General features: G+C 42.8%; 1 protein-coding gene across 1 annotated transcript in view; it reads right to left on the reverse strand.

The window, feature by feature from the left end:
- LOC143768189 (uncharacterized) overlaps nt 1-12,998 on the reverse strand; it is a 207,945-nt gene that overhangs the window by 20,607 nt on the left and 174,340 nt on the right. The gene's annotated exons all lie outside the window — the stretch shown is intronic.

Here is a 12,998-nt window from a genome sequence, read left to right on the forward strand (position 1 = left end):
AACCTTTTTTACATTAGGGACCTGGGCGCGGAGTGGTCACTCCTTAGACTTCACTGGCATGTTTTCATAACTTCTGGGACCCTTTGGTCCAGCACTGAGGATCACACTGAATTTCCTATGTATTTATTTGCCTGTTTTCTCTTTGTTCTAGGCAGTTTACTGTGCACTATACCCGCCCATTCCTGTATTTCTGGGGCCACTCCGTAGCATGTATCCTTATGGAGCAATTTTACCTGTCAGCCACATGCCCCATGATTACATGGTTTTGGACTGTATATATCACCTCACTGTACATATTTTTATCCTTATCACGCTCTCCAGCTCTAGCATCTTCAGCGTAGGACGCACGTCTCACATCACTCCAGGCTGGATTCGAGTAGACCGCCACAGTTGCTGTAATATATTTCTTATCACATACTTATGTGACAATATGTTATGGTACAATGTTATGAGCTGTTTTTCTTATATATATCTGTGTATACGCTGTGCATCATGAATGTTATCTGAATATGTTCTCTTCTCTTTTGTATATATGCTTTGCAGTCTCACAACTATTTCTGATGAAGGTCTGATTGTATAAGACCGAAAACGTTTAAAAATATTGAACTGGATGCACCGAATAAAAATCGTTTTCTCAAATTTGCAAAAAAACCCTTCTGAGTGCCAAGTATTTTCTACTTATATTGAAAACTGCTGTCAGGTAGTTTATTAACCCTTCAGGAGCTTTTCAGGAATTAATGCAAAGTAGCATGACAGAAATGAAAATGTGTATTTTTACCACCTAAATGCCTCTAACTTCTGAACAGATTACTACAGCCGTCAGACTCCAAGGCTGCTGTTTGGTCTTGAATTGCCATGGCAAACATCAGGACCACACAATCATGATCTAAGGGCACCAATTGGGATAAAGAGGAAGCCCCCACACTCTGTTAACCATTTATAATGATGTAGTAACTATTGACAGCAGCATCTAAGGGGTTAAACAGATTTGGACGGTGCAAGCACTGATCATGGCTGATACAGCAAGTTGTCAGCTATAGTGGACAGCCGACAGCTACTGGATTGTCACCTGTATGGTGATGCTATTCTCTTATATCTCAGGTCAGTTAAAAGGCGTATTGGCAGTCATTAAGGGGTTAAGTTCAGGGCAGCGCCAGAATCCACAAATGCCATAACAGAAAAGGACGATAATGAGCAAATCAGGGTAACAGACAAAAGAAATTTAGGCTGTACAGTACTAATGGTAACAGACCTAGGGACCCTCTTAGTACGCTTAGGGCAATCAGAAATAGCATGAGCAGAATCACCACAGTAAAAACACAGGCCATTCTGACGTCTGAATTTCTGCCTTTCTGCTCTAGTCAAAATCCTATCACATTGCATAAGCTCAGGACTCTGCTCAGAGGACACTGCCATATGGTGCACAACCTTGCGCTCGCGCAGGCGCCGATCAATCTGAATGGCCAAAGACATTGACTCATTCAGACCAGGAGGCGTGGGAAACCCCACGATAACATCTTTAAGGGCTTCAGAAAGACCCTTTCTGAAAATCGCTGCCAGGGCATACTCATTCCATTTTGTGAGCACAGACTACTTTCTAAATTTCTGACAGTATACTTCTGCTGCTTCCTGGCCCTGACACAGAGCCAGCAAAGTTTTTTCTGCCTGATCCACAGAATTAGGCTCGTCAAACAGCAATCCGAGCGCTTGAAAAAATGCGTCAATATTGAGCAATGCAGGATTTCCTGGCTCAAGGGAGAATGCCCAGTCCTGCGGGTCGCCACGCAGCAAAGAAATAACAATCTTCACCTGCTGAATGGGGTCACCAGAGGAACGGGGTCTCAGAGCAAAAAACAATCTGCAATTATTTTTAAAGTTCAAAAATTTCGATCTATCCCCAGAAAATAAATCAGGAATAGGAATTCTAGGCTCTAATACCGGAGTCTGGACAACATAATCTTGGATACTCTGCACCCTTGCAGCGAGTTGATCAAACAAGCTACAAAGGAAAAAAAAATGACTCAGAACTTTCTTTTTCCTCTTTTGAGATGCATTTAACACATTGTGGGCCAGCTGTACTGTTATGACCTGGTGGTTAAGAGGCCACACCGATATGACCTGGTGGCTAAAACGCAACAATGGACGAGCTCTGAGGAGGTGGTATCTCTACTGACCGCAGTCCCTAATCCTAACAACAACACTAGTAATAGCCGTGGGATGTTCCTGACTCTCCCTAGACACCTATTCACAGCCTAAGAATTAACTACCCCTAAAGAAGGAAATAGAAAGCTATCTTGCCTCAGAGAAAACCCCAATAGGAAAGATAGCCCCCCACGAATATTGACTGTGAGTGGAGAGGGAAATGACATACACAGAAATTAAATCAGTTTTCAGCAAAGGAGGCCAATACTAAACTTGATAGACAGAGAAAAGGATACTGTGCGGTCAGTATTAAAAACTACAAAAATCCACGCAGAGTTTACAAAAATGAACTCCACACCGACTCACGATGTGGAGGGGCAAATCTGCTTCCCAGAGCTTCCAGCTAGCCTGAATATGACATAGTGACAAGCTGGACAAAAAGAGACATATTTGCAAAGCAATAATGTCCAAAGCAAATGGACAAACAAGAACTAGCAGAACTTATCTTTTGCTGACAAGGACAGGCCATATGAGAATTCCAAGGAGAGAACCAAATCCAACCTAAGACATTGACAGCTGGCATGAACTAAAGCCCAGAGCAGGTTTAAATAACAAACCCAGGCAAGGCGATCAGTGATGGCAGCTGCTACCGCTACCTAAAGGAGCAGCAGTTCCACTCGAAACCACCAGAGGGAGCCCAAGGGCAGAACTCACAAAAATACCATTAGCAACCTCAGGAGGGAGCTCCAGAACGGAATTCACAACAGTATTCTCACTGCTGCACTGCAGGCCAGCTCTGTCTAGGTGCAGTCCTGCTTCCACTCTACTGCCATCTTGTGGAGCCTGCACCTACCTGCATTGCAGCAGTGTGACACACTTTAAACAGAGCTCCTGTGTATAATGTCACTGCTGATTACTGTATTACCTATACACTGACACTGTATACAGAGCTCCTGTGTATAATGTTACCAGTGATCACTGTATTATCTCTATACTATATGCAGAGCACCAGTGTATAATGTAACTGGTGGTAAAAACAGTGTTAGTATTGTGGTTTTAATTAATAATCAGCATAGTAATACTTGGTCATTTGTGGTCCGGTCACGGTGTGGCGGAATTTATCCCGCTATGTGGTATTATTCAGTCACTATGTGGTCTAGTCACAGTGTAGTGGTATTTCTCCCTTGTATGTGGAATTATTTAGTCGCCAGTAATATCTGGTCTGGTCACGGTGTGGTGGTATTTCTCTCTTGTACAGTATGTACAGAATGTCACTATGATGTGGTAATATGTGGTCTGCTCACGGTGTGGTGGTAGTTTTCCTTTTTATGTGGAATTAATTGGTTGCGATATGTTGATAATTTGTGTTCTGGTCATGGCGTGGCTGTATTTCTCTCTTGTACATTATGTGGTATTTTGCTGTCACTATATGGTTTGGTCATTGTATGTGGTGGTGTTTGTTCCCTGTACGTGGTATTATTTAGTCACTATGTGAATAAACATAAACCATACAGGGCAACATAAATAAAGGGGTGCCACAGAGACCAAAACCTATGTGGGAATCTCAAAGGTGCACCTATAGGACACTCCTAAGCATAATGTGAAACATAAGAAAAATTGGAGCAAAGTCCAAAAAGTAATCAAAATGTAAAATTATTGAAAGTAATACATAACATGTAAACAGACTAGGATAAGGTAATAAAAACAAGGACAGTGATATCCTGACAGAAGATGTTGCTATTTAACATGGGTAAAGTGCTCAAGTGCAGCCGTGGCGGCGTGGATACTGATCTTGACACATTAATACCATGGGTAAGCAATGATTTAAGCATGGGACCCGGTCCTATATAATGGCATAGCGCACAGATTAGTTTAGCCATTTGGATACTTTTATCTTTACTACTTACCTCGGACCTGTTGGTCTCTTTCATGCTGCACTTGAGCACTTTACCCATGTTAAATAGCAACATCTTCTGTCAGGATATCACTGTCCTTGTTTTTATTATCTTATCCTAGTCTGTTTACATGTTATGTATTACTTTCAATAAATTTATATTTTGATTACTTTTTGGACTTTGCTCAGTTACTATGTGGTGGTAATATGTAGTCCAGTCATGGTGTGGTGGTATTTCTCCCTTGTATGTGCAATAATTTGATTGCTTTATGCTTGTAATGCGTGTTCTGATCACAGTGTGGCGGTATTTCTCTATTGTACAGTATGTGGTATTATATTATTCGGTCACTATGTGGTAGTAATATGTAGTCCAGTTATGGCGTGTTGATATTTCTCCCTTATATGTGTAATTATTTGGTTGCTTTATGCTGGTAATATGTGCTCTGGTCACGATGTGGCGGTATTTCTCTCTTGTACAGTATGTGGTATTATTCGGTCACTATGTGGTGGTAATATGTAGTCTGGTCATGGTGTGGTGGTATTTCTCCTTTGTGTGTGGTATTATTGGTCTTGCTATAGTGGATTGTGTTTTGTATGGCGGTCACTTGCTCTCTCTGATATTAATTAGGAGAATATTCTTTACTTCCATTAGTGATTAAATACTTGGAACAAGATGCACTTACAGGGGTTCTCCAGTGAAAACAAATAATCACTTCTACATCAGATAAGTGATAACTTATTGATTGGAGGGGTCAGACTGCTGGGTTCCGCACCGATCGGCAGAATGTAGAGCTTCTATCCCCATTAGTCTGGAGTGGCATGTGCGACCTGACCACTTATCCATTCATTTCCTCAGTAGCTTTGAGCGCTCAGCTTGCTTTTCTCTGGAAGCCCCAAAGAGAATGAATGGAGCTGCCGTCACAATCTCACCTGTCGCTGCATTTTAAAATGGGGATGAAAGTTCCTCATTCTTCTGATCAGTGCGGTTCCAATAATTGGACCCAAACGTACAATAAGTTATCACTGATCCTGTGAAGCCCATGGATCGGTGAGCATGAACCAAAGAACCCATATTATGTAAACTACTGTAATTGTACATCCCAGTCATGGTGGTGCACAGTAGATGTGAAGGAGCCGCCTGTGTTTTACAGTTGATGCTCCACTATAACGGGGATAACAGCTAACAGGTATTTGCATATAGCTGTAGGTTGGGCCCCTAGGGTCAATTCCCCTGTGGGCTCCAGACACCCAGTCCGATGCTGATCCCCCCTAGTCGTATTTGGTATCACAGTAATTGTACACGTAGAAAGGAAAATAAATTCTGTGATTGCTGTTTATTTTCCATTCACCCCACAATACTTGAATAAAAGTCGATCGAGTGATAAATTAATGCAAAAATGGCGACAAAATACAACTCATCCCGTAATAAGGAAAATCTGATCCAGCTACATGGGAGGAAAGAGAAAGGTCCCAGCACTAGAGATAAGGCAGGCTGTGGGCACAGTAGTAATGGGGAACCTCCAGCACCTACCTCCACCTGCAGAGCCGCACACCACATATATGGCTGTTCTGTGCGCACAGGACCTGTGATGAGGTCACAGGAGGGGAGGAGTCAGGGGTCACATGATCAGGGGCCTCAGTGTATGCAGGACTCGGCTGGTTGTCATGGTGCTGGATGAGGGGAAGTTTATGTGTGGGGTCAGGAGGGGTTTACAGGGTGGATGTAGAAGAGCCGTGTGCGTACGGGGTGTACGGAGCGGAGCCGTGTGTGTACGAGGTGTACGGAGCAGAGCTGCATGTGTACGAGGTGTACGGAGCAGAGCCGTGTGTGTACGAGGTGTACGGAGCAGAGCCGTGTGTGTACGAGGTGTACGGAGCAGAGCCGTGTGTGTACGAGGTGTACGGAACGGGGCCGTGTGTGTACGAGGAGTACGGAGCGGAGCCGTGTGTGTACGAGGTGTATGGAGCAGAGCTGTGTGTGTACGAGGTGCACGGAGCAGAGCCGTGTGTGTACGAGGTGTACGGAGCGGAGCCGTGTGTGTACGAGGTGTACGGAGCAGAGCCGTGTGTATATGAGGTGTACGGAGCGGAGCCGTGTGTGTATGAGGTGTGCGGAGCGGAGCCGTGTGTGTACGAGGTGTACGGAGCGGAGCCGTGTGTGTACGAGGTGTACGGAGCGGAGCCGTGTGTGTACGAGGTGTACGGAGCGGAGCCGTGTGTGTACGAGGTGTACGGAGCAGAGCCGTGTGTGTATGAGGTGTGCGGAACGGAGCTGTGTGTGAATTAAAGCAAGTAGGTAGTGATGACTAGTAGTGTTGAGCATTCAGATACCGCAAGTATCGTGTATCGGCCGATACTTGCCGGTATCGGAATTCCGATACCGAGATCCGATACTTTTGTGGTATCGGGAATCGGTATCGGGATTAATATCAATGTGTAAAAGAAAGAATTAAAATAAAAAATAGGGCTATACTCACCTCTCCGGCGCAGCCTGGACTTTACCGCCGTAACCGGGAGCCGTTGTACCTAAGAATGCGCGCTTGAAATACCTTAGAAGACGTCACTGCTTTGTGATTGGTCGCGTAGCGGTCACGCGACTGCTACGGACCAATCAGAGCGCAGTGACCTCATCTAAGGCCCTTCAAGCGCGCATTCTTAGGTACAACGGCTCCCGGTTACGGCGGTAAAGTCCAGGCTGCGCCGGAGAGGTGAGTATAGCCCTATTTTTTATTTTAATTCTTTCTTTTACACATTGATATGGATCCCAGGGCCTGAAGGAGAGTTTCCTCTCCTTCAGACCCTGGGAACCATACAGGATACCGTCCGATACTTGGTGTCCCATTGACTTGTATTGGTATCGGTATCGGATTAGATCCGATACTTTGCCGGTATCGGATGATACTTTCCGATACCGATACTTTCAAGTATCGGACGGTATCGCTCAACACGCTGATGAGGCATTCAATAAATACAGAAAATTAAATAAATTCTGTAAAAAGCAAATCAAGGCAGCAAAGATTGAGACAGAGAGACTCATTGCTAGAGAGAGTAAAAATAACCCCAAAATATTCTTTAACTACATAAATGGTAAGAAACTAAAAAATGATAGTGTTGGCCCCTTAAAAATAGTCTGGGTGAAATGGTGGATGAGGTTGAGGAAAAATCCAATATGCTAAATGACTTTTTTCATCAGTATTTACACAAGAAAATCCGATGGCAGACAACATGATTAGTGATGCGATCTTTGGGAGGCAGAATGAAAAAAATCAACAGCATAAGAAGAATTGGTTTTATTAATTTTTTACGCCGTTCCTCATATGGTATAAGTGATTAGGTGAAATTATTCTTCTGGTCGGTGCGATTACAGCGATACCAGATTTATATTAGGTTTTTATGTCTGGCTGCTGTCACACTAAATTACCCTTTTTATTGGAAAACTAGTTTTTGCATCACCATATTTTGAGAGCTATGATTTTTTCATATTTCGGCCGACAGTCATGTGAGGGCTTGTTTTTTGCAGGACGAGCTTACGTTTTTATTGGCACAATTTTCGGGCACATGACATTTTTTAATCGCTTTCTATTCACATTTTTGGGAGACAGAATGAGCAAAAATCAGCAATTCAGGAAGTGCTTTTTGTTTTTTTTTAAATTGGTAAGACCTCTTTATTATTTGGGTTAGTACAATTACAGCGATACCTCAATTATATCGTTTTTTACATGTGTCGCTTTACACAATAATAACTAATGTATAGAAAAAAATAATATTTTTACATCGCTTTATTCTGAGAGTTATAACTTTTATTTTTCTGCTGATGGAGCTGTATGGTGGCTTGTTTTTTGTGGGACAAGATGACGTTTTCAGTGGTACCATTTTTATTTACATCTGTCTTTATTATCGCGTTTTATTTGCACTTCTTGTTCGATAGTATGATGATAAAGCATTATTTTTTGTCTCTTTTTTTTATTGTGTTCAGTGAATGGGCTAACTAGTGGGACAGTTTTATAGAGCGGGTCACTACGGACGCGGCAATACCAAATATGTGTACCTTTATTGTTTTTTTTTAAATTTACATAAATAAATGTATTTATTGGAAATATATATTTTCTTTATTTAGGGATTTTTAAAAAATATATATTTTTACATTTTTTATTTACTTTTTTACATTGTCCCAGGATGGGCCATCCCTGTATAGTGTCAGAGTATGACATCAGGATCTGACAGGCAGGGAAGGAGACATGCCAGCGCCTGCTCCCAGCAGGCGGTCACATGCCACCTTCCTTCAGGACCCGGTGGCCATCTTGAGGCTGGGGGTCTCCATGAAGACCATCAGAACAAAGCGATGTCGCTGTCACTACTGACAGCGGCTTCAGAGGGGTTAAACGCCCACGATTAGTGCTAGCACTGATCGTGGGTGTTGCTGCGGGGTGTCAGTTGTCACATATAGCTGACACCCTCACCCGATTGCTGCAGCGCTCAGCGTGATCTATGCGCCGCACTAGTACTGCTTTTTTCTGCAATTCCCGCAGAGCAGTACAGCGCATGTCGGGAAGGGGTTAATCAGTGAGGTGTAAGCCTCCAGAATATGCTGTAGGAGGAAGGAGGGGAATGGACCCGCTGATTCACCTGCATCCGGTAACCAGGAACTCCTGCTCAACTAATCAGGAGGATTTCTTCTGCGCTTCCGGACTCCTCTAATGCATCTGTCCCTGAAAGGGACAGGAAACACATTCGAGTGTGGAGGGGCCTCTTAACCTCTCTGTGATCCTGTCCCATCATAGGTCAAGGAAGGACTACCTCCTGATGTGCTGTCTGGAGGGACAGACTCGAAAATTAGTTACTTTCAACTGTTTTCGTCTAAGAACCAAATCTAGATGTAGAACTGTGTAATATGAGCAAATGGCAGGTTTTATCACCTGGTGATTATCATTGTCTGTACTACAGCAGAGCATGCATGCTAGTCCAACTCCACCCCCCTCCTGTGATAAGCAGCTCACTGTCTATAGACAATGTAAATACAGAGCCTGGTGTGGGTGTGGGAGGGGTCATCTGTGGTGGGTGTGGTGTTTAGCTTTCTCAGCTCCGCTGCATTGCCAAATCTAAGAACTTTGATTGTGTCAGAACCGCTGCACCCAGTAAACTTACTGATACAAAATTGGATTCTGATTCTCTTTACTTAGATCATGCTGCTCACAGATGAGGTAGCAAAATCCGGCTGACAGATTCCTTTTCGGCCACGTTCACACAATCAGTATCTGGTCAAAATTTTACATCAGCATTTGTAAATCAAAACCAGGAGTGGGTGAAAAATGCAGAAGTGGTGACATGTTTCTATTATGCCTTTCCTCAGATTGTGCCTCTCCTGATTTTGGCTTACAAATACTGTTGTAAAATATTGACCTATTACTGAACAAGTGAATGAAGCCTCAAACATCAAATCGTCCTACAAAAAAACTTGCTGTGTTACAAAAATAATATCACATGGCAAGGTTAGAACAATTTAAAAAAAGTGACTTTAGTGTGCAAAAGTAGTAAAATATTAAAAAAACTATATAAATATAAATCTGGAACCATTGTATTAGTACTGACATGTGGAGCAAAGTTGTCTTGATGTCATATCATTTAAAGTAGGGAAAATAAGTATTTGATATACTGCCAATTTTGCAACTTTTCCCACCTACAAAGAATGGAGAGGTCTGTAATTTTTATCTTAAGTACACTTCAACTGTGAGAGACAGAATCTAAAAAGAAATCCAGAAAATCACATTGTATGATTTTCCCATAATGAATTTGCATTTTATTGCATGAAATAAGTATTTGATACAATAGAAAAACAGAACTTGATATTTGATACAGAAACCTTTGTTTTCAATTCTAGAGGTCAAATGTTTCCTGTAGTTCTTGACCAAGTTTGCACACACTGCAGCAGGGATTTTGGCCCACTCCTCCCTACACATCTTCTCCAGATCTATCAGGTTTTGGGGCTGTCGATGGGCAACATTAAGTTAGAGCTCCCTCCAAAGATTTTCCATTGGGTTCAAGTCTTGAGACTGACTAGGCCACTCCAGAAACTTGAAACACTTTTTACAGAGTCACTCCTTACTTGCCCTGGCTGTGCATTTTGGTTCATTGTCATGCTGAAAGATCCAGCCATGACCCATCTTCAATGCTCTTACTGAGAGAACAAGGTTGTTGACCAAAATCTCGTGATACATGACGCCATACTTTCTCCCTTCAACACGGTACAGTCATCCTGTCCACTTTGCAGAAAACGAAGTATGATGTTCTACCCCCCGATGCTTCATGGTTGGGGCGGTGTACTTGGGGTTGTACTCATCTTTACGCTTCCTCCAAATACGGCAAGTGGATTTCACACCAAATAGCTCTATTTTGGTCGCATCTGACCATATGACCTTCTCCCATGCCTCCTTTAGTTCATCCAGATGATCACTGGCGAACTTCAAACAGGCCTGGACATTTGCTGGGGGGAGCAGGGGGACCTTGCACGCCCTGCAGGATTTTAATTAATGATGGCGTAGTGTGTTACTAACGGCAATGTTTGAGACTGAACCCAGCTTTTTTCAGGTCATTAACCAGGTCCTCTCTTGTAGTTCTGGGCTGATTCCTGATCTTTTTCAGAATCATGCTTACCCCACGAGGCGAGAATTTGCATGGAGCCCCAAACCGAGAAAGATTGACAGCAATCTTGTGTTTCTACCATTTTCTAATAATTATGCCAACAGTTGTTGCTTTCTCATCAAGCTGCTTTCCTATTGTCCTGTAGCCCATCCCAGCCTTGTGCAGGTCTACAATTTTGTCCCTGGTGTCCTTAGACAGCTTTTTGGTCTTAGCCAAGGTGGAGAGGTTAGAGTGATTGTGTGGACAGGTGTCTTTTATACAGGTAATGAGTTTAAACAAGTGCAATTAATACAGGTAATTAGTGCAGAGTAGGAGGGCTTCTTAAAGAAAAACTAACAGGTCTGTAAGAGCCAGAATTCCTGCTGATTGGTAGGTGATCAAATACTTATTTCATGCAATAAAATGCAATTTATTTATTTAAAAATCATGCAATGTGATTTTCTGTCTTATTTTTAGATTCTGTCTCTCACAGTGGCTGTGTATCAAATACTTATTTTCCCCCACTATATATGGTGACCAACGCTAAACAATCCCTACACATTGCTTGCAGCATCTCCGACCTCTTGATTGTAGGCCAGGAGTTTGAATGCCTCGGAGTTCACTGCATGTCGTAAGTTTGCTACTTCAAGACATGAGTCTCAATCTTTTCTTCAACTGTAAATTTTTATTAAACTTTTACAAATTTTAACAAATGGACGTGAATCCGGACAAACAATTACATTTAAAAACATAAGAAATAAAAGAAATTACATTGGCAGGGTAATGCTGGGAATAATAGAGGAAGAAACTCCCTTTATTAGTAGAATGCACAGATGTAAAATATAAAACATATAAAATGGGTCAATGAATACCTACTAAACCAAATCCAGCTAGGTACCAAAAATCCCCAATCGTTCCCTAGATACATGCATCTCAATCTTATGATGTGCATCTGCTCACTCAAAAAGTTATATCAAAAGTATAAAATTTTTTACACTGACTCAGACTGTGGTCCTGCACTCTACACAATGTATTTGGTCATATACTCACATATGAAATCTGCTGCCTCTTATTTCTAGAAAAGGAGACACTCTGAAAACTGACCTCACGAAATTTGCTTATGAGCATCATGACTAAGGGTTCACTAACCTGAAACGCGTCAATGTTTTATTATTCTGTCATGATATTTTAAATTACCTGCATTGGATTTGTGTACTCCTTCACACCGAATAAAGAAATCTGTGGTTACGTAGAGCTGGTCTGCTTTTTGTTTACTGGACTATTAATTTGTACCCATATGTATTACTGGGAGATCACAGCAGCAGTGATACAGAGGGGTGGGTTACCATATACTGTACATTCCATAGAGCGCAGGGCACACACTGATTCAGTGTAAACTTTTTATACAGAAGATATTAATGACGTACCCTTGGGATAGGTAATCAATATCATATCAGTAGGGTCCAACAATTGGAATCCCATCAATTAGTTGCAATAAGCTACAGAGGCGGGCAAGATTTAAACAATGTGCAGCTCAATGCAATGAGTAGTTGCAGCTTCTCCAGTACTGTGGAACAGATACTACACGTTTGAATAGAAACTATTCTGCAGTAACCAGCAGATACTACACATTGAATGGAGCTGTGATTTCCAGCTCTATTTTATGGGTCTGCATCCGGCCAAGGCTAGAGCTTATATTGACTGGAGGATGTACCAGGTGACAGATCCCAACTGATCAGATATTGACTACCCACTCTGATAGGTTATCAACGTTTTTTGCCTGAGCCCCCCTTAAGCTTTCCCGATTACTTATTTGACTTTACTGTCCTGCTGCAGCTATGCAGGATGATACAAACTCCACTAGATGGAAATAGAGTGGAGGGAGGACAGCAGTCTGCCTGAACAGACCTGCAGCGCTACAGCGAGGCTACCACTAGGTGGCAGCAGAATAGACAAACTAGCCGGGTCAAAACCTAGAGAGTAAAGGTACTGTCACATTTAGCGACGCTGCAGCGATCTAGACAACGATGCCGATCGCTGCAGCGTCGCTGTTTCGTCGTTGTGTGGTCGCTGGAGAGCTGTCACACAGACAGCTCTCCAGCGACCAACGATGCCGGTCCCCGGGTAACCAGGGTAAACATCAGGTTACTAAGCGCAGGGCCGCGCTTAGTAACCCGATGTTTACCCTGGTTACCAGTGCTAATGTAAAAAAAAACAAACACTACATACTTACATTCCGGTGTCTGTCCCCCGGCGCTGTGCTTTCCTACACTGACTGTGAGCGCCGGCCGGAAAGCACAGCGGTGACGTCACCGCTGTAATCTGCTTTACGGCTGGCCGGCCC

The sequence above is a fragment of the Ranitomeya variabilis genome, chromosome 4 (genome assembly GCF_051348905.1).
Source record: "Ranitomeya variabilis isolate aRanVar5 chromosome 4, aRanVar5.hap1, whole genome shotgun sequence".
Taxonomy (NCBI): Eukaryota; Metazoa; Chordata; class Amphibia; order Anura; family Dendrobatidae; genus Ranitomeya; species Ranitomeya variabilis.